The sequence below is a fragment of the Mustelus asterias genome, chromosome 14, assembly GCF_964213995.1.
Source record: "Mustelus asterias chromosome 14, sMusAst1.hap1.1, whole genome shotgun sequence".
NCBI lineage: Eukaryota > Metazoa > Chordata > Chondrichthyes > Carcharhiniformes > Triakidae > Mustelus > Mustelus asterias.
Genome location: NC_135814.1, coordinates 15,683,080 through 15,703,599, shown reverse-complemented (window position 1 = coordinate 15,703,599; position 20,520 = coordinate 15,683,080). Strand labels below are relative to the sequence as shown.

Here is a 20,520-nt window from a genome sequence, read left to right as displayed (position 1 = left end):
CTGGAATTGAACCCGGGTCCCTGGCGCTGTGAGGCAGCAGTGCTAACCACTGTGCCACCGTGTTTACAATGCATTGCCTTCAACTTGATCCCAACACACATTTTACACCAAGTAGGAAGATTTACTCATTCTTAATTGGGGCAAAATAAAATGCATTCATGATTTTACTAGTCATCAGACATGGGTGAAATCCTCCCTTTTCCCTCCATCCAAGGTCTATCAAAGGGTCATCTAATCACAATATCAGAATGTTTCTGGACACATGCAATTGTTCTTCAGTTCAAGAATGAGTCATGTTCCAGAATCTTACCACCATTCACGCTGGCAGGATTTTCCCACCCTGCCGCAGTGAATGGAGATTTGGCTGGCTGAACAGCCATGCTGAACATGAATGACCGGTAAGGTTGTGCCCATAGAGTCATCGACCTGGATTTTCATTCTGAAAGTGGGTGGCGGAAGTCGAGAAAATTCCTGGCATAGCCTGCCCCGCCTTGGGAGAAAGTACTCGCAAAGGCGGGATCTTCATTGCCTGGGAATGGGTGTGGGTTTGAGTTGGCCTACCTGAAAGGAGCTGCAGGGGCAGCTGGGTGTGGAGGCAGGCTGCTCTTATAAGGCCCCACATCAATGCCACTAGATTTTGTGTCAGGTAAAATAAAAACAGAGGCCTTCTAGCTCTCGCACCTCATATCCGCTCACCCTCCAAACAATCCCCCTGCTCTGTCCATGCTATCTAATGCCCCCCACTTAAACACTAAAGTTCCTCGTGCTCCCAAGGCCAAACTCTGCCTTTCCACCCACTCACTATGGACCCTTGCCCCCTCCATGCCAAGTCATGGCACTTCCATTCTCTGTCTGGAATTAATGAACCCTGTAATGACGGTGGGATGTGTAAAAAAAGCTTTCAGAAGAAAGGTAATTTTTCATAACATTCTTCTATGTTGAAAAGTAATTTAGCTACAAACTAATAAAAGTGTTAATCATCCAGATTCAATAACAAAAACCACAAACACTTGAAATTATTTAACCTGGCATAAACAAATATTGTGAAAGTGATAACAGGGATCAGCGATCCTGAACTGCATAGAAAGCATAGAAACCCTACAGTATAGAAAGAGGCCATTCGGCCCATCGAGTCTGCACCGACCACAATCCCACCCAGGTCCTACCCCCATATCCCTACATATTTACCCACTAATCCCTCTAACCTACGCATCTCAGGACATTAAGGGCAATTATTGGCATGGCCAATCAACCTAACCCGCACATCTTTGGACTGTGGGAGGAAACCAGAGCACCCGGAGGAAACCCACGCAGACACGAGGAGAATGTGCAAACTCCACACAGACAGTGACCCAAGCCAGGAATCGAACTCAGGTCCCTGGAGCTGTGAAGCAGCAGTGCTAACCACTGTGCTACCATGCCACCCTTAATCAGCCAATAATTTCACTGGGGTGTGGCGATTTCAACAAGCTTAATGGATGTTGAGGCTCTCAGATAAGTCTGATTTTGTATGCTTGGCTGAGAGCCCAGACAACCATTCAAATACTACCCTGAGCGCCAGCACAATTGAGGATTGGAGCTGAGGAGAAAAGGGGATTGGAGCTGTGGGGGGTATAGTTGCGTCCAACCATGCAGGCTTCTCAGGCAGGAACTTGGATTTGGGATGTAGATGAGAAGGTATTTACCACCTGATTTCACCAAATCCTCATGCCAATGAAGTCAACAGCATTTGATATTGAAAATGTTAAGGGCCCGAAGGTTCACATTATTATCAAATTTAAGATTCCAACCCATTAGATATGCTGTCCGCCCAACTTACAGCAGAAATGTGTAGGTTTGGTTGAAGGGAACCCAGGTAACAAGGGAGAGAGTAGGGCCTCTTAAGGATCAAAAAGGTCATCTATGTGCGGATCCCCAAGAGATAGGTGAGATCCTAAATGAATATTTCTCATCAGTATTTACTGTTGAGAAAAGCATGGATGCCAGGGAACTTGGGGAAATAAATAGTGATGTCTTGAGGAGTATACATATTACAGAGAAGGAGGTGCTGGAAGTCTTAAAGTGCATCAAGGTAGATAAATCCCCGGGACCTGATGAAGTGTATCCCAGGACATTGTGGGAGGCTAGGGAGGAAATTGCGGGCCCCCTAGCCGAGATATTTGAATCATCGATAGTCATGGGTGAGGTGCCTGAAGATTGGAGAGTGGCAAATGTTGTGTCTTTGTTTAAAAAGGGCTGGAGGGAAAAGCCTGGGAACTACAGGCCAGTGAGCCTCACATCTGTGGTGGGTAAATTGTTGGAAGGATTTTGAGAGACAGGATCTACAGGCATTTAGAGATGCAAGGACTGATTAGGTACAGTCAGCATGGCTTTGTGAGTGGAAAATCATGTCTCACAAATTTGATTGAGTTTTTTGAAGGGATAACCAAGAAGGTAGATGAGGGCAGTGCAGTTGATGTTGTCTACATGGACTTTAGCAAGGCCTTTGACAAGGTACCGCATGGTAGGGTTGTTGCATAAGGTTAAATCTCACGGGATCCAGGGTGAGGTATCTAAATGGATACAAAATTGGCTTCTTGACAGAAGCCAGAGGGTGGTTGTAGAGAGTTGTTTTTCAAACTGGAGGCCTGTGACCAGTGGTGTGCCTCAGGGATCAGTGCTGGGTCCACTGTTATTTGTCATTTATATTAATGATTTGGATGAGAATATAGGAGGCATGGTTAGTAAGTTTGCAGATGACACTAAGACTGGTGGCATAATGGACAGTGAAGAAAGTTATCTCCAATTGCAATGGGATCTTGATCAATTGGGCCAGTGGGCGGACGAATGGCAGATGGAGTTTAATTTAGACAAATGCGAGGTGATGCATTTTGGTAGATTGAACCAGGGCAGGACTTACTCAGTTAATGATAGGACATTGGGAAGAGTTACAGAACAAAGAGATCTCGGGGTACAGGTTCATAGCTCCTTGAAAGTGGAGTCACAGGTGGACAGAATGGTGAAGAAGGCATTCAGCATGCTTGGTTTCATTGGTCAGAACATTGAATACAGGAGTTGGGATGTCTTGTTGAAGTTATACAAGACATTGGTAAGGCCACACTTGGAATACTGTGTGCAATTCTGGTCACCCTATTATAGAAAGGATATTATTAAATAGAACGAGCGCAGAAAAGATTTACTGGGATGCTACCGGGACTTGATGGATTGAGTTACAAGGAGAGGCTGGATAGACTGGGACTTTTTTTCTCTGGAGCGTAGGAGGCTGAGGGGTGATCTTAAAGAGGTCTATAAAATAACGAGGGGCACAGATCAGCTCGATAGTCAATATCTTTTCCCAAAGGTAGGGGAGTCTAAAACTATGGTTTATGGTGAGAGGGGAGAGATACAAAAGTGTCCAGAGGGGCAGTTTTTTCACACAGAGGGTGGTGAGTGGCTGGAACAAGCTGCCAGAGGTAGTAGTAGAGGCAGGTACAATTTTAAAAGGCATTTAGATAGTTACATGGGTACGATGGGTATAGAGGAATATGGGCCAAATGTGGGCAATTGGGATTAGCTTTGGGGTTTTTAAAAAAAAGGGCAACACGGACAGGTTGGGCTGAAGGATCTGTTTCCATGCTGTAAACCTCTATGACTCTATAACTCAAACCCACCATTTTAGGATCAATATATAGAAACATTGTTTTGGGCATATACTACATAGTGGTAGACAGTCAGCTTTACATGGATAATTATGGGTATGTAATAAATCCTCGGAGGCAGAAGTCCCTTCACCAAAATCCCTTTATTTACAAGTCTGACAACAGCATACAGAGTGCTTTAGTTAGCAGTCTACACTAGGAGTCCCAGAGGAACTGACACTCCTGGTTAAGTACAAAGCAAGAGGCTCCCTGATTGGCCCATCAATCTGGCCCTTAATCAGAGAGTTCATATGCTAACAGGCCCACCTCAATTGCCTGATTAAAGTCATTACAGGGTGACCATCACCTTGTGAACTTATTTAGCATTCCTGTGCCTATCTTTTTATTTTTATTTTTATTTTTTTATTTTTTTATACTTTTCCAATTCAATCAAATCAAATCCAATTCAGAGTCTCAACAAGTTGAGACATTTCAGATCCAGGCTGACAAGACAGGACGGGAGACCAAAACCATCCTGTCCTGGGCCTGATCTACATGAGTCAAGCTGATTGGAGTAGGGGGAGGATCCTCCTCCAAGACTTGAGCTCATTTGCATCTTAGCCAAAAGGCCGAGATGCCGCTTTTAAAAATTGCTTCATATGAAACATATGAAGCCTCAGCGTAACCTAATGACCTCAACCAAGTGCAGGCGATCCATACTACACTTGATCTTAGCCAAAAGGCCGAGAAGCGATCTTTTTATTATCCTTTCATTTGTTACCCATCCCTAATTGTGCTTAAACTGAAGGGATGGTTGGACTATTTCAGAGTGCAGTTCAGTGTACCACATTGCTGTGGGTCTGGAGTCACATGTAGGCCAGACTAGGTAAGGATGACAGATTTCCCTAAAGGACATTTGTGAACCAGATGGGTTATTACAACAATGGACAATGGTCCTCATTAGGCTTTTAATTCCAGATATTTACTGAATTCAAATTTCACCCTCTGCCTTGGCGGGATTCAAACCCGGGTTCCCAGACCATGGGCCTCTAGTCCAGTTTTATATTGAAGTGGTTGCATGATTGCTTTAACAGCAGGTCACATGTCTTGAAAATTAGGTCATTGGGTGTGTCACAGGCTTCTGTCTTAGTTTCATCTGACATTCTGCGCAGACAACATCTCTTTCAATAAACCTGCTGTGTGTTAGTTCGAATCGACGTATGCAAACCACATCTTTTTCTTTGTGTTAAAACCCCCAACCCCCTATCAGAGTTAGAACATTACAAATATAAAATAGGCAGTGAGCCGGGATTTCGTTTCGTCGAGAATATTGAGAAAAGATCCCAAGTAGAGAACAAACTTTGTGGGTTCTCACACTTCGCGTACTAGAATTGCAAGGAAAATCAAAAGGTCTAAAGGTTAAAGGGAGACCAAGTAAAAAAGAAAAGAAACAAAATTGCGTTTCTTACTGGGAAAATAATGGGTAGACTCCTCTAAGCTGCAGGGTCCACATTCGAAGTGACCAGAAGTTGTTATTGTGAGATCTACTACATCTGAACAAACCAATGAAAAACATTGACAAACATTTTGCAAGATTTGGTAAACCGGAACAGATTATCAATGATAATGGTTCACAGTTTACTTCACAAGAGTTTGAGGATTATCTCAAAATATCTCAAGGCAAATGGTATTCAGCATATAAAATCCACACCTTAACAACCATCAAACAATGGATTAGCGGAAAGATTTGGACAATCCTTGAAACATTCTTTCAAAGCTTCAAGAGAGCAAGGTTCATTATCATGTTGTGTGAATAACTTTTTGAAATCTCACAGAAACTCTGCTCGTGCGACCATCCAAAGTTTACCTGCATTACTACTCTTAAAGAGAAAGTTGAGATCTATGTTTAGAGTCATAGAGTCATACAGGTTTACAGGATGGAAACAGGCCCTTTGGCCCAACTTGTCCATGCCGCCCTTTTTTATTTAACCATTAAGCTAGTCCCAATTGCCTGCGTTTGGCCCATATCCCTCTATACCCAGCTTACCCATGTAACTGTCTAAATGCTTTTTAAAAGACAAAATTGTACCCGCCTCTACTACTAACTCTGGCAGTTTGTTCCAGACACTCACCACCCTGTGTGTGTGAAAAAATTGCCCCTCTGGACCCTTTTGTATCTCTCCCCTCTCACCTTAAACCTGTGCCCTCTAGTCTTAGACTCCCCTACCTTTGGAGAAAGATGTTGACTATTTAACTAATCTATGCCCCTCATTATTTTATAGACCTCTATAACATCACCCCTAAGTCACATATGCTCCATGGAGTCTATCCAGCTCCTTCTGGGGTAAACATCAAGTCCCGGTAGCATCCTAGTAAATCTTTTCAGCGCTCTTTCCAGCTTAATAATATCCTTTCTAGAATGGGATGACCAGAACTGTACACAGTATTCCAAGTGTGGCCTTATCAATGTCTTGTACAACTTCAGCAAAGACATCCCAACTCCTGTATTGAATGTTCTGACCAATGTTTGATTTGTTATTACCTGAAGAAACTTCAGAGATAGTACAGCGGCAACAATAATCTCAAGCTAGGTGAGAAGTGAGGGCAAAGCAACACTCATTTTAACAAGGAGATTGAGTGTTAGCTCATAATTATGCCATGATTGAGAAATGGGTGCCAGGCATAGTTTTAGCAAAAAGCAGGTCCAATTTCTTACATAGTTCAAACTGAAGATGGGGCAGTTTGGTAAAGGCAAATGCTGACCAATTATTGTCATGTCAAAATGATTTCTCAGAATCATCTCCAGAAGTACCGACTTCTTTAGTCCTTAGTGTTGTGAATACTACTGCGGAAGACTTAGTTGAATCTGAGTTACCTGATCATTGTGTCTATGTTACTATACCACGTGAGAGTGATGCAGAATTAGTTCCAACAGAAGATATCTACTGAAGGTCCAAATCATACCGCCAGGGTCAAGGACAGTCAAATTCAGAGTGTGGTGACTCGGGGATTTTCGCAGTAACTTCGTTGCAGTGTTAATGTAAGTCTTACTTGTGACACTCATAAATAATCTAAAACTAATTCTAGACATGGTATACAACCAAAGAGGAATAAATGCCCCTCTGATTGACTTTCTTATTGGCAGTGTATAATAGTTATTGGTGCATTGTACAGTGTTTAGAGTAGTATTGGGCCTCTGACGCAAATCTTTGTCTCGTCACTGGACACAGGTGAGGTCCCAGAGGATTGGAGGATAGCCAATGTGGTCCCGTTATTTAAGAAGGGTAGGAAGGATAACCCGGGTAATTATAGGCCGGTGAGCTTGACGTCCGTGGTGGGGAAGTTGTTGGAGAAGATTCTTAGAGATAGGATGTATGCGCATTTAGAAAGGAATAAACTCATTAACGATAGTCAGCATGGTTTTGTGAGAGGGAGGTCATGCCTCACTAACCTGGTGGTGTTTTTTGAAGAAGTGACCAAAATGGTTGACGAAGGAAGGGCCGTGGATGTTGTCTATATGGACTTTAGTAAAGCGTTTGACAAAGTCCCTCATGGTAGGCTAGTGAAAAAGGTTGGATCCCATGGGATAAAGGGGGAGGTGGCTAGATGGGTGGAGAACTGGCTTGGTCATAGAAGACAGAGGGTGGTAGTGGAAGGGTCTTTTTCCGGCTGGAGGCCTGTGACTAGTGGTGTACCGCAGGGCTCTGTATTGGGACCTCTGCTGTTTGTGATTTATATAAATGATCTGGAAGAAGGAGTAACTGGGGTGATCAGTAAGTTTGCGGACGACACAAAACTGGCAGGACTTGCAGATAGTGAGGAACATTGTCAGAGGCTACAGAAGGATATAGATAGGCTGGAAATTTGGGCAAGGAAATGGCAGATGGAGTTCAATCCTGATAAATGCGAAGTGATGCATTTTGGTGGGAATAATGTAGGGAGGAGCTACACGATAAATGGAAGAACCATAAAGGGTGTAGAGACGCAGAGGGACCTGGGTGTGCAAGTCCACAGATCTTTGAAGGTGACGTCACAGGTGGAGAAGGTGGTGAAGAAGGCATATGGCATGCTTGCCATTATAGGACGGGGCATAGAGTATAAGAGTTGGGGTCTGATGTTGCAGATGTATAGAACGTTGGTTCGGCCGCATTTGGAATACTGCGTCCAGTTCTGGTCGCCACACTACCAGAAGGACGTGGAGGCTTTGGAGAGAGTACAGAGGAGGTTTACCAGGATGTTGCCTGGTATGGAGGGGCTTGGTTATGAGGAGAGATTGGGGAAACTGGGGTTGTTCTCCTTGGAAAGACGGAGGATGAGGGGAGACTTAATAGAGGTGTATAAAATTATGAAAGGCATAGATAGGGTGAATGGTGGGAAGCTTTTCCCCGGGTCGGTGGTGACGTTCACGAGGGGTCATAGGTTCAAGGTGAAGGGGGGGAGGTTTAACACAGATATCAGAAGGACATATTTTACACAGAGGGTCGTGGGGGCCTGGAATGTGTTGCCGGGCAAGGTGGTGGAGGCGGACACACTGGGAACGTTTAAGACTTATCTAGACAGCTATATGAACGGAATGGGAATGGAGGGATACAAAAGAGTGGTCTAGTTTGGACCAGGGAGCGGCGCGGGCTAATTGTTCCTTGTTTCTCGTTTCAAGGCTTCATTCTATGATCATCTTGCTGGTGCCAGTACAGAGCGAGACTGCGGATAGTTGGGAACCTGTCTCGGGGGCAGGGAATTCATATGGTGTTCGTGGAAGTGGAAATGAATAGGGTTGGGAAGCATTTTCCGATCAGGGCCAGTGTGATCTCCTGGACTCGTTTCGATCGCCTCAGGGGGTCGGAGAGGAATTTCCCAGATTTCTTTTCCCCATATTGGCCCTGGGGTTTTCACTCTGGGTTTTCGCCTCTCCCTGGAGATCACATGGTCTGGAATGGGGGGGTGGGGGTGAGTTAATAGGTTGTGATGAACAAAGCATCGTAGCTGTGAGGGACAGCTCGGTGGATAGGATATTAGGATGTAGATAGGCTGGAAAATTGGGCGGGGATCCTGGATTCAGGATTCAATCCTGGACCGGGGAGCGGCGCGGGCTTGGAGGGCCGAAGGGCCTGTTCCTGTGCTGTATTGTTCTTTGTTCTTTTGTTCTTTGTTCTATTAACCATATGCATAACATCATAGTAATTTGTTGTCATGACAACAGAAGTAAAGGGGGAGGGATGTTTAAGACCGGCATGGTGGTACAGTGGTTAGCACTGCTGCCTCACAGCACCAGGGACCCGGGTTCAATTCTGGCCTCGGGTGACTGTCTAAGTGGAGTTTTCACGTGCTCTCTGTGTCTCCGTGGGTTTCCTCTGGGTTCTCCGGTTTCCTCCCACAGTCCAAAGATGTGCGGGTTAGGTTGATTGGCCATGCTAAATTGTCCCTTAGTGTCAGGGAGATTAACGGGGTAAATACGTGAGGTCAGGGGGATAGGGCCTGGGTGGGTTTGTTGTTCAGTGCAAGCTTGGTGGGTTGAATGGCCTCTTTCTACACTGCAGTGGCTCTTTTTAAGTGGTTGCATGATTGCTTTAAGAGTAGATCATATGATTTGATCATAGGGTCATTGGGATGCTTCACAGTCTTCTGTCACATAATTCTGAACACCTCTATTAAATCTCCCTTTAATCTGCTGTTGAAAAAAAATCCAGGTATCTCTGGTCTCTCCACGTCATTGAAGTCACTCATTCCTAACATAAACACCTTACCAGATAAAAGCAGAAATCCACCCATGGAGTGAATGATGCCTTCCCCCCAGTCTTTCTTTTCTGAGCTACCTTTGGAGGAGAATGTTCTAAATGCATGAAACCACAAAAATTTGATGGGAAATTCTATAAATTCCAAATGAACAGAGGATCGATTATGTGAAGGAATTGGCTTTCAGACTGCCTTCAAATCTGAGTCTCTTTACAATGTTACTTAAATGATTTATTGTCATTTATTGTCTTTCCCTGGTTGCCGTGAGAACGTGACCGGGAGCCGTCTCCTTGACCTGATAACAGCAATCTTCATGGTAAAGATGCTCTGCTCGTACTGTAGAGCTTCAGGAATTTGACCCAACCGCAGTGAGAATAGAAAAAGACATTGTACTCACTAAGCAGTCTAGATTCTGAAATAGCAGTCTTAATGAACAAAGCAAACATAATATTGAACCATTTTACCAGATCAGTAGAACACAAGTTGGAGGAGGCTACACTAAAATTAGTCATTCTGGATGACTGAGAGGAAATCTACAGAAATTGATGATTGCAGTACAGCTTTGTCATACCTCAAGCAGAGGAATGCTGTTACATAGGGTATGATTTTCCGACCACGCTTGCCCCAAGACTAGAAAATCCTGCCAGAGGTCAACAGATCTTTGCATGGTCCATGTCTCACCAGCTACGATTCCCATGGCAGGCGGGGTGGCAAAATTCCACCCTTTGAATCGACAGGCCTATGTTTTTGGGTAGCAATATTTTTAAAAGGGAAGACATTACAGAATGCCATCTAGAACCGACCGTCTGTCTGTCTAACCATCATCCGTCCGTCCATCCGTCATTTTCATGCTCCTCCAATTTGATTTCTTATGCATCACTTTCGTTTTGCAAAATTATGCAACATGAGATCCAGGGCCTACCTTAGAAAAGAATCTTAGAAACCCTACAGCACAGAGAGAGGCCATCCGGCCCATCGAGTCTGCACCGACCACAATCCCACCCAGGCCCTATCCCCATATCCACCCATTAATCCCTCTAACCTACGCATCCCAGGATGCGAAGGGCAATTTTAGCATGGCCAATCAACCTAACCCGCATATCTTTGGACTTCGGGAGGAAACCGGAGCACCCGGAGGAAATCCACGCAGACACGAAGAGAATGTGCAAACTCCACACAGACAGTGACCCAAGCCGGGAATCGAACCCAGGTCCCTGGAGCTGTGAAGCAGCAGTGCTAACCATTGTGCTACCGTGCCTACCTGCCTGCTGGCACGGTGGCATGGTGGTTAGCACTGCTGCCTCACAGTGCCAGAGACTCCGGTTCAATTCTGGCTTCAGGTCACTGTCTGTGTGGAGTTTGCACATTCTCCCCGTGTCTGCGTGGGCTTCCTCCGGGTGCTCTGGTTTCCTCCCACAGTCCAAAGATATGCAGGTTAGGTTGATTGGCCATGCTAAATTGCCCCTTAGTGTCAGGGGACTAAAATGGGGTTACGGGGATAGGGCCTGGGTGAGATTGTTGTCATTGCAGACTCAATGGGCCAAATGGCCTTCTGCACTGCAGGGATTCGATGATTCTATGATCTGCTCAGGTGAATGTAAATATGCCAAAATGCTATTTCTTGGTGGAGTGGAGTGGTTCACCCATCTCACTATGCCCTGGACAATGACTATCCCTCAACAACAGCTCAGAAAGGTGATCTGGTCACTCATTCCATTGCTGGGTGAGGAAGCTGGAAATGTACTGCTGTGTTTCCTACATTACAACAAAGGCTACACTTTCAACTCACTTTTAATAATTACCCAGCCCTGAAATCCTGAAAGATGCTAAATAAATGCAAGTCTTTCATTTTGTTATTTCATTTTAATCAATCTAACCAAAGTAACAAACCATTGCATCAAATCCAATATTGTATTTCCAAAGGAATTTGGAGTCATTGGTGCGAGTGCAATATCAGATTAACGAGAATCTGTTGAGTATGAAAATATACATAATTAGGAAATTCATGGTACAAGCTTGATATTTTTGTACAATTTATGCGGTGTCAGTTTTGAAAATAGCCAATGAAATATTAACTAATGGATGACCAGTTATTTTGGTGTAATGAATTGAAGGGAGAATATTGACCAATACATCAGCTGACTTAACTGCTTTTTGAATACAATCTACTCCTGTTAAAGACTCAAGTTCGACTCTGGCTTTGGGTCACTGTCTGTGTGGAGTTTGCAAATTCTCCCCGTGTCTGCATGCGTTTCCTCCGGGTGCTCTGGTTTACTCCCACAGTCCACAGATGTGCAGGTTAGGTTGATTGGCCATGCTAAATTGCCCCTTAGTGTCAGGGGGACTAGCTAAGGTAAATCCATGGGGTTATGGGAATAAGGCCTGGGTGGGATTGTGGTCAATGCAGATTCAATGATCCGAATGGCCTCCTTCTGCACGATAGGATTTTATGAAGGTTAGGTGGATTGGTTATGTTAAATTGCCTTTTAGTGTCCCAAGATGTGTAGTTTCGGGGGATTAGTGGGGTAAATATGTATAGTTATGAGAATAGGGCGGGGAAGAAGGCATGGCTAAGCTGGAGAGTCAGTGCAGACTCGATGGGCCGAATGGCCTATTTCTGCAGTGTAGGGGTTCTATTCTGATCTAAGAATCATAGAATGATAAGGATAGAATGAGCCTGCTGTGACTGTGCTTGTTCTATATAAGAGCTATCCAATTAGATCCACTCCTCAGCTCTTTCCCTGGAACCCTTTCAATTTTTTCCCCTTGCAGTATTTATCAATTCCCTTTTCAAAGTTCCAATTGAGTCCCCAACACCCTTTCAGGCTGTGTATGCCAGATTATTTCACTGCACAAGACATTTTGTTCTCATGTCTGGTTTGATTATTTATCAATTAACTTCAATCTGTGCCCTTTGGTTATCAACCATGCTGCTACGACAACCAGCTTCTTCCTATTTATTCTGTCATTGATTTTGAACACCTCTGTTAAATCTCACATTGACCCCGCCCCCCACCCCCCTCTGTTCCAAGGAGAACAATCGTGACTTCTCCAGTCTCTCCGACTGAATTCTCACATCCCTGGGACTATAGTAAATCCCCTCTGCAGCACCTCCAAGACCTTCCAATCCTTTCTTACTCACGATGCCCAGGACTGATTCCCTAATTCCTCAGCAAGGGGCCCATAAAAAAGGCATAACTTCCTTGCTTTTGCGTTGTACCAAATCAAGATGTGGAGATGCTGGCATTGTACTGTGGTGGGCACAGTAAGAAGTCTCACCTGATGAAGGAACAGTGCTCTGAAAGCTCGTGATAAAGTCCAACCTATTGGACTTTAACCTGGTGTTGTAAAAAATCAAGGATTCCATATGCATTTCTAACAACCTTCTCAACTTGTCCTACCTTCTTCAGAGATTTGTGCATCTACACCCCCCGGGTCTCTCCAGCTGTTTCTCCATCCCCTTTCAAAATCATACTACTCAGTTTAAACTGCCCCCGCTAATTTTTCCAACCAAAAAATGAATCACTTCACACTCCTCCGCATTAAATTTGATCTCCCAAGTGTCTGCCCATTTCACCAGTTTCTCTATGACTTCCTGAAACCTCCTTACTATTTCTTAGTTATGAGTTTTGTGCCATCTGGATGTACAGGCCATTAATATATTCCAAAACAAAAATCAGTGGTCCTATTATTAATCCCTGGGTTACATCCACGTTATACATGTGACTCCAGAACCACAGCAATGTGGTTGACTCCTAAAATGCCCCTCTGAAATGGCCTACCAAGCCATTCAGTTCAAGGGCAATTTGATTTGATTTAGTATTGTCATATGTATTGGTACACAGTGAAATTATTGTTTCTTGCGCACTAAACAGACAAAGCAAACCGTTCACAGAGAAGGAAAGGAGAGAGTGCAAAATGTAGTGTTCCAGTTATAGCTAGGGTGTAGAGAAAGATCAACTTAATGCGAGGTAGGTCCATTCAAAAATCTGATGGCAGCAGGGAAGAAATTGTTCTTGAGTCGGTTGGTATGTGAACTCAGACTTTTGCATCTTTTTCCCGATGGAAGAAGGTGGAAGAGAGTATGTCTGGGGTGCATAGGATCCTTAATTACGCTGGCTGCTTTTCCGAGGTAGCGGGAAGTGTAGACTGTGTCAACGTGTGGAAGGCTGGTTTGAGTGATTGACTGGGCTTCGTTCACGACCCTTTGTAGTTTCTTGCTGTCTTGGACAAAGCAGGAGCCATACCAAGCTGTGATACAACCAGAAAGAATGCTTTCTATGGGGCATCTGTAAAAGTTGGTGAGAGTCGTATTGGACAGGTCAAGTTTCCTTCGCCTTCTGAGAAAGTAGAGGCATTGGTGGGCTTCCTTAACTGTAGTGTCAGCATGGGGGGGACCAGGACAGGTTGTTGGTGATCTGGACACCTAAAAGGAATAGACAACAAATGCTGGCCTTGCGAGTGACACCCACATCACATGAAGGAGTTTTGTTTAAACTTTACTGATTCGTGAGTGTTTGAACATATCTCCTGCGTCTGGAAGAATAGATTACCAGGAGCAATTTGTAAATACTTTCGCAAGGAAAGAGAAGGTTATTTTTAGACTTCTAATAGGATTAGATAATGCAGACCATGTTAATTTTCACCTCATCCAGAAGAGTTGAAGCAAAGGATACAGCCTGCTCTCATGATGAATTAATCTTGGAAACATTTGGACAGAATTTAATGGCCGTGGCAGTCACGCCAACAGCCTTTCCAGGAGTCTCTTTGGGATTAATTCCCAGTTCGGCACACCACTGGGTGCTGTCGGTGTTCCTGGACACCGACAGCAATTTGGGGGCAATTTGCTGCTGCATCTTCTCCTGCAGAGCTGAAGTGTCCCGCCTCTGAGAGCTGTTGACCAATCAGAGGTCCTCAGCTGTCATGTACTGGCAGAGTCACTGATGGCCACCACTGGTACTGCAGGAGACCCATGGGCATAGATCATTGCTGGAGCCACGGAATGTAGGTAAGTGGGGCGCTGTCACCAGGGCCGGTCAGGTAGGCCCCTGGCAATGGGAGAAGGAGTTGCTATAAAGGGCAGGGAATGTCTCCCTCTGGGTCCCTCTCTTGCCGCTGGGTGATCCTTCCATTAAAAATGTGGTGCCTGAGAAGGAGTGGCAAAATGAGACCTTAAGTATTCTGGAATGATCTTCCATTCTTGGACTCTATGGGCAGGAATTTACGGCCTCGCTGGTTCCAAAACCATGAAATCCTGCCTGAGGTCAACGGGTCTTTCCATGGTCCGCCCCTCGCCTGCTCCGATTCCCATGGCGGACGGGGCGGTAAAATTCCGGCCCAGTCGTGGAACTAGGTCAATAGACAATCTGCAGCCATACTCTGTTATTTGCTCGGCACTTAGAATCATAGAATCTCTACAGTGCAGTAGGACTCCATTCGGTCCATTGAGTCTGCACTGACTTTCCAACATCATAACCAGGCCCACCCCACACCCTACCTCTGTAACCCCAGGCATTTACCCTGCTAATCGCCCAAATCTACACATCTTTGGACACTAAGGGACAATTTAACAAGGTCAAGCCACCTAACCCACACACCTTTGGACTTGGTTATGAAGACTATATCAGGCATGTTGCTACCAAGCAGGGTGTTCCAACCTTTCTCTCTCTCTCAAATCCAATACATGGCTGACTGAATCAGTGGCACAATATCATTTACATCATACGTTGTCATACCTCATTTATTAACCCTTTACACTACATTGAGTGGTCTTCAAGGGCTTCTATTGACCTCTGGATGGGATGGCCATTCTCGATCCTGCCCACCTTGACTTTGCTTGTGGGGGAAGTTGGGAAAACCATGTCAGATAACAAACAGGAAGCCAAACCCAGAATGGGCCTAGCTTGTAACAAAAAACTATTCTCATCATGTCCGAATGGACTGACATGTTTGGTTGAAAGCTGCACAAAATTTGTTTATCTAAAAAAGAGTCTTTCTGACCTTCGTGACATATAATTAGAATTTGGATTTTCTTCTGGTGAGAATTATAAAATGAGGTCACATCCTCATTGGAATGACGAATGATATTTACTGCTTCAGTTAAGCCTTTCTTATAATTACTTTCAGCAATTGTTTTGCCTGGATTACAAATATTTCCATTTTTGTAGTGACCAGCCCATCATTTTGGATGGATGTGGTTTTATCATTCCATTACTCTACAGTTATAGAGTGTGGTCAGTGCATCAGTTCATGTTGAAACCCATTTGAGAACTATTTTTGTCATTGTCTTGCAAAACATCTTACTCGTTTCATCAAAAGAGCAGAGCACAAAGTGGTGCAGGACAAAGATACGGCATTACTTCCGTTCCTAGAATTCCTAGTGCTAGATTAAAGTTTATTTATAACTGTCACAAGTAAAACTGCAATGAAGCAACTGTGTAAATCCCCTAGTTGACACACTCTGCTGCCTGTTCGGGTACACTGAGGGAGAATTCAGCATGGCCAATGCACCTAACCAGCACGTCTTTCAGACTGGGAGGAAACTGAAGCACCTAGAAGACACAGGGAGAACGTGCAGACACTGCACAGAGAGTGACCCAAGCTGGGAATCGAACCCGGGTCCCTGGCGCTGTGAGGCAGCAGTGCTAACAGCTGCGCCACTGTGCTGCCCTCCCGATTTTATTAACAGGAAAGATACTTTCAGCCTTTTGGCTAAGGTCAAGTGTCAGATCAAGCCCAAGATGCCGCATCTTGTCAGCATCTTGTTTATCTCCTTTGTGGGGACCTTGAATTGGATTCAATTGGATTTTGAATTTGATTTTTGGAGCAAGCAAGGAATGGATTTGGGTTTGCCCGGTCCATTGTGAGCTTTGGCTTTGTAGCTTTAAGGATGGAGTATTAAAAAAAACCACACCTTTATTGCACAGGAGTGCAGCTGATTATAGATATGTGTGATTCCCATCAGGGTGTAAGTATCCCTAGATTTTTCAAGATGATGGCATCTCCAATTCTCTGACCACTCCTTTAAAGCACAGGTGAAATTTTGGTGCGGCTTCTGCTGCCTTCCGAGTATGTGCCCAATGGAAACCCTAATGGCATGAGTAAAGGTACGGAGGGTATCAAGGGAACTCCCTGAAAATTCTATCTCATTGTATTTAGGGAGTTGAGGTTGCCTCAGCCTCATCCTTTCCCATTAGTCAGATGGCAACAAGAGTTGAAGTCCCATTCCAAGCATGTAATCCAGGTCAACCTTTCAGTAGAGTTCTGATGAAGTGCGGCACCATCTGAGGTTTTGTATTTTAGATGTTAAGTTGGCTGTTTAAGGAAGAGCTTTTATTATTGCGCAGCACGTTGCAGCCAATGTATTACAGTATTACAATGTATTACAGGGTACAGTAGCATAAAGGTCATGTTACTAGACCAGTAATTCTTGATTTGATTTGATTTGATTTGCTTTATTATTGTCACATGTATTAACATACAGTGAAAAGTATTGTTTCTTGCGCGCTATACAGACAAAGCATACCGTTCATAGAGAAGGAAATGAGAGAGTGCAGAATGTACTGTTACAGTCAAAGCTAGGGTGTAGAGAAAGATCAACTTAAAGCAAGGTAAGTCCATTCAAAAGTCTGACAGCAGCAGGGAAGAAGCTGTTCGTGATACGGTTGGTACGTGACCTCAGACTTTCGTCTCTTTTTCCCAATGGAAGAAAGTGGAAGAGAGAATGTCCGGGGTGCGTGGGGTCCTTAATTATGCTGGCTTCTTTGCCGAGGCAGCAGGATGTGTAGACAGAGTCAATGGATGGGAGGCTGGTTAGCGTGATGGATTGGGCTACATTCATGACCTTTTGTAGTTCCTTGCGGTCTTGGGCAGAGCAGGAGCCATACCAAGCTGTGATACAAGCAGAAAGAATGCTTTCTATGGTGCATCTGCAAAAGTTGGTGAGAGTTGTAGCTGACATGCCAAATTTCCTTAGTCTTCTGAGAAAGTAGAGGCGTTGATGGGCTTTCTTAACTATAGGGATTGGGGGTGATCTAGGAAATTGGATCAGGAATTGGCTAGCGGATAGGAAACAGAGGGTGGTGGTTGATAGTAAATATTCATCATGGAGTGCGGTTACAAGTGGTGTACCTCAGGGATCTGTTTTGGGGCCACTGCTGTTTGTAATATTTATTAATGATCTGGATGAGGGTATAGTTGGGTGGATTAGCAAATTTGCTGATGACACCAAAGTCGGTGGTGTGGTAGACAGTGAGGAAGGGTGTCGTAGTTTGCAGGAAGACTTAGACAGGTTGCAAAGTTGGGCCGAGAGGTGGCGGATGGAGTTTAATGCGGAGAAGTGTGAGGTAATTCACTTTGGTAGGAATAACAGATGTGTTGAGTATAGGGCTAACGGGAGGACTTTGAATAGTGTGGAGGAGCAGAGGGATCTAGGTGTATGTGTGCATAGATCCCTGAAAGTTGGGAATCAAGTAGATAAGGTTGTTAAGAAGGCATATGGTGTCTTGGCGTTTATTGGTAGGGGGATTGAATTTAGGAGTCGTAGCGTTATGTTGCAACTGTACACAACTCTGGTGCGGCCGCACTTGGAGTACTGTGTGCAGTTCTGGTCCCCACATTACAGGAAGGATGTGGAGGCTTTGGAGAGGGTGCAGAGGAGGTTTACCAGGATGTTGCCTGGTATGGAGGGGAGATCCTATGAGGAGAGGCTGAGGGATTTGGGATTGTTTTCGCTGGAAAGGCGGCGGCTAAGAGGGGATCTTATTGAAACATATAAGATGATTAGAGGTTTAGATAGGGTGGATAGTGATAGCCTTTTTCCTCTGATGGAGAAATCCAGCACGAGGGGGCATGGCTTTAAATTGAGGGGGGGTAGTTATAGAACCGATGTCAGGGGTAGGTTCTTTACCCAGAGGGTGGTGAGGGATTGGAATGCCCTGCCAGCATCAGTTGTAAATGCGCCTAGTTTGGGGGCGTTTAAGAGATCCGTAGATAGGTTCATGGACGAAAAGAAATTGGTTTAGGTTGGAGGGTCACAGTTTTTTTTTTTAACTGGTCGGTGCAACATCGTGGGCCGAAGGGCCTGTTCTGCGCTGTAATGTTCTATGTTCTATGTTCTATAGTGTCGGCATGGGGGGACCAGGATAGATTGTTGGTGATCTGGACATCTAAAAACTTGAAGCTCTCGACCCTTTCTACTTCGTCCCCATTGATGTAGACAGGGGTATGTTCTCCTTTATGTTTCCTGAAGTCGCTGACAATCTCCTTCGTTTGGTTGACATTGAGGGAGAAATTATTGTTGATTATTGGAGCCTGAACTAATGGTATGGAGATGTGAGTTCAAATCTCCCCATGGTAGCTGGGAAATATAAATTCAGCTAACCAAATCAATGTGGAATTAAACATTTGACCTTAGCAATGGTGATCATGAAACTACTAGGTTGTTGTTAAAAACTCATCTGGCTCACTGAAGTCCTTCAGGGGAGAAAATCTGCCATCTTTATCTGATCTGATCTACACCAGAGTGATTCTTGCCTGCCCACTGAAATTGCTGCATTTTTTTTGATACCTTTTGGTAATTTTGATCTAATCAAAAAAGTCAATTCAAATGAAGTCCAATCATGGCGCCCATGTAAGGGACAAGCCAGATCCAAGCTGACAAGACCTTACATCCCATCTTGGGCTCGATCAAACAAGATCCAAGCTGATGGGATGAGGCATTGCACCCCATCCCTGGCTCCATCTAACGCTTCATCTTAGCCAAAAGGCCGAGATGGCTTTAGAAAAATTGCATCAGCTAAAGCCTTGGTTTAACCTCATTGGCTACACTCATCCTAGCCTGGGCAAACCACGATCGTAGGTGTCAGCACATTCCCCAATGCAATGGGCGAGCCTTGTCCCCATGGTTTCAACCCTGCCAGGTAAGTATTCAACAGTACCTTCTTGGCAGTGAAGGATGGGGGATAATTGCTTGCCTTGCTAGTGCAGTCCACATCCAGTGATCAAATTAAAACAGAAATTACTATGTAAACACAGCAGACAATTTCTACGCAGCAGACCCCCAAAGCAAATGTGATAATCATAGAATCCTACAGTGCAGAAGGAGGCCATTTGGCCCATCCGCTGGGAAAAACCACCCAGGCCCTAACCCCATAGCCCCATGCATTTACCTTAGCTAGTCCCCCTGACACCAAGGATCAATTTAGGATGGCCTAACCCGCACATCTTTGGACTGTGGGAGGAAACCGGAGCACCCGGAAGAAACCCATGCAGACCCATGTGGGGAGAACGTGCAAACTCCGCACAGACAGTGACCCAATCCGGGAATCGAACCCGGTCCCTGGGGCGGTGAGACAGCAGTACTAACCACTGTGCCACTGTGCCAAGATAATCTGTTTTAGTGACGCTTGTTAAGGGCAGGACACAGGGAACAATCCTTTACTCTCCTTTGTAATAATGCCATGGGATCTTTTACATCCCTCGGAGGGGGGAGGCAGGAGAAACAGACTGAATTCACGTTGATGGTCTTTCATTAGAACCAACCTTTCCTGAATTTCCTCACTAAAGATGGGAGCATCTTTTTTTTAAATAAAGAATAACAGTGGGTTCGATATACAAGGGGAAATATTCACGTTTCAGTGACCCTTGTTACTGGGTGAATAGTGTTGGCGATGGAATGTAACACATCAACAACTTTATGGTCTCTTCGTCAGAATCCATTCTCTCTTTAAAATCCAGTCGGTATGGAGAATTCTGATCAACACTTAACAGTGATTTGTTTTGGTTCCATATGGGTAGTTTCAGGAATAATAGTTTTAAAGGGCCACTACATCTCTTAAACACACAGAGATTCTCCACTGTCTAATGCAAAGGTCAACAAGAGTTTAAAGTGCATTTTTCCACAAATGGAGATTTAAATAAAACATGTTCTTTCATGGGATGTGTTGTCACTGGCAAGGGCAATATTTGTTGCCTATCCCTAATTGCCCTTGAACTAAGAGGCTTGCTAAACCATTTCAGAGGGCAGTTAAGAGTCAACCATATTACTATGGATCTGGAGTCATGTGTGGACAGGACCAGGTGAGTATGGCAGGTTTCCTTCCCTGAAGGACATTAGTGAGCCAGAAGGATTTTTTTTAAAGACAATCTATAATAGTTTTGCAGTCACCAA

The 20,520-nt window shown here is 44.6% G+C and overlaps 1 pseudogene; it reads right to left on the bottom strand.

The window, feature by feature from the left end:
* Positions 1-4,211: 4,211 nt before the first annotated feature.
* On the bottom strand, positions 4,212-4,372 carry LOC144504152 (U2 spliceosomal RNA; annotated as a pseudogene).
* Positions 4,373-20,520: the final 16,148 nt, after the last annotated feature.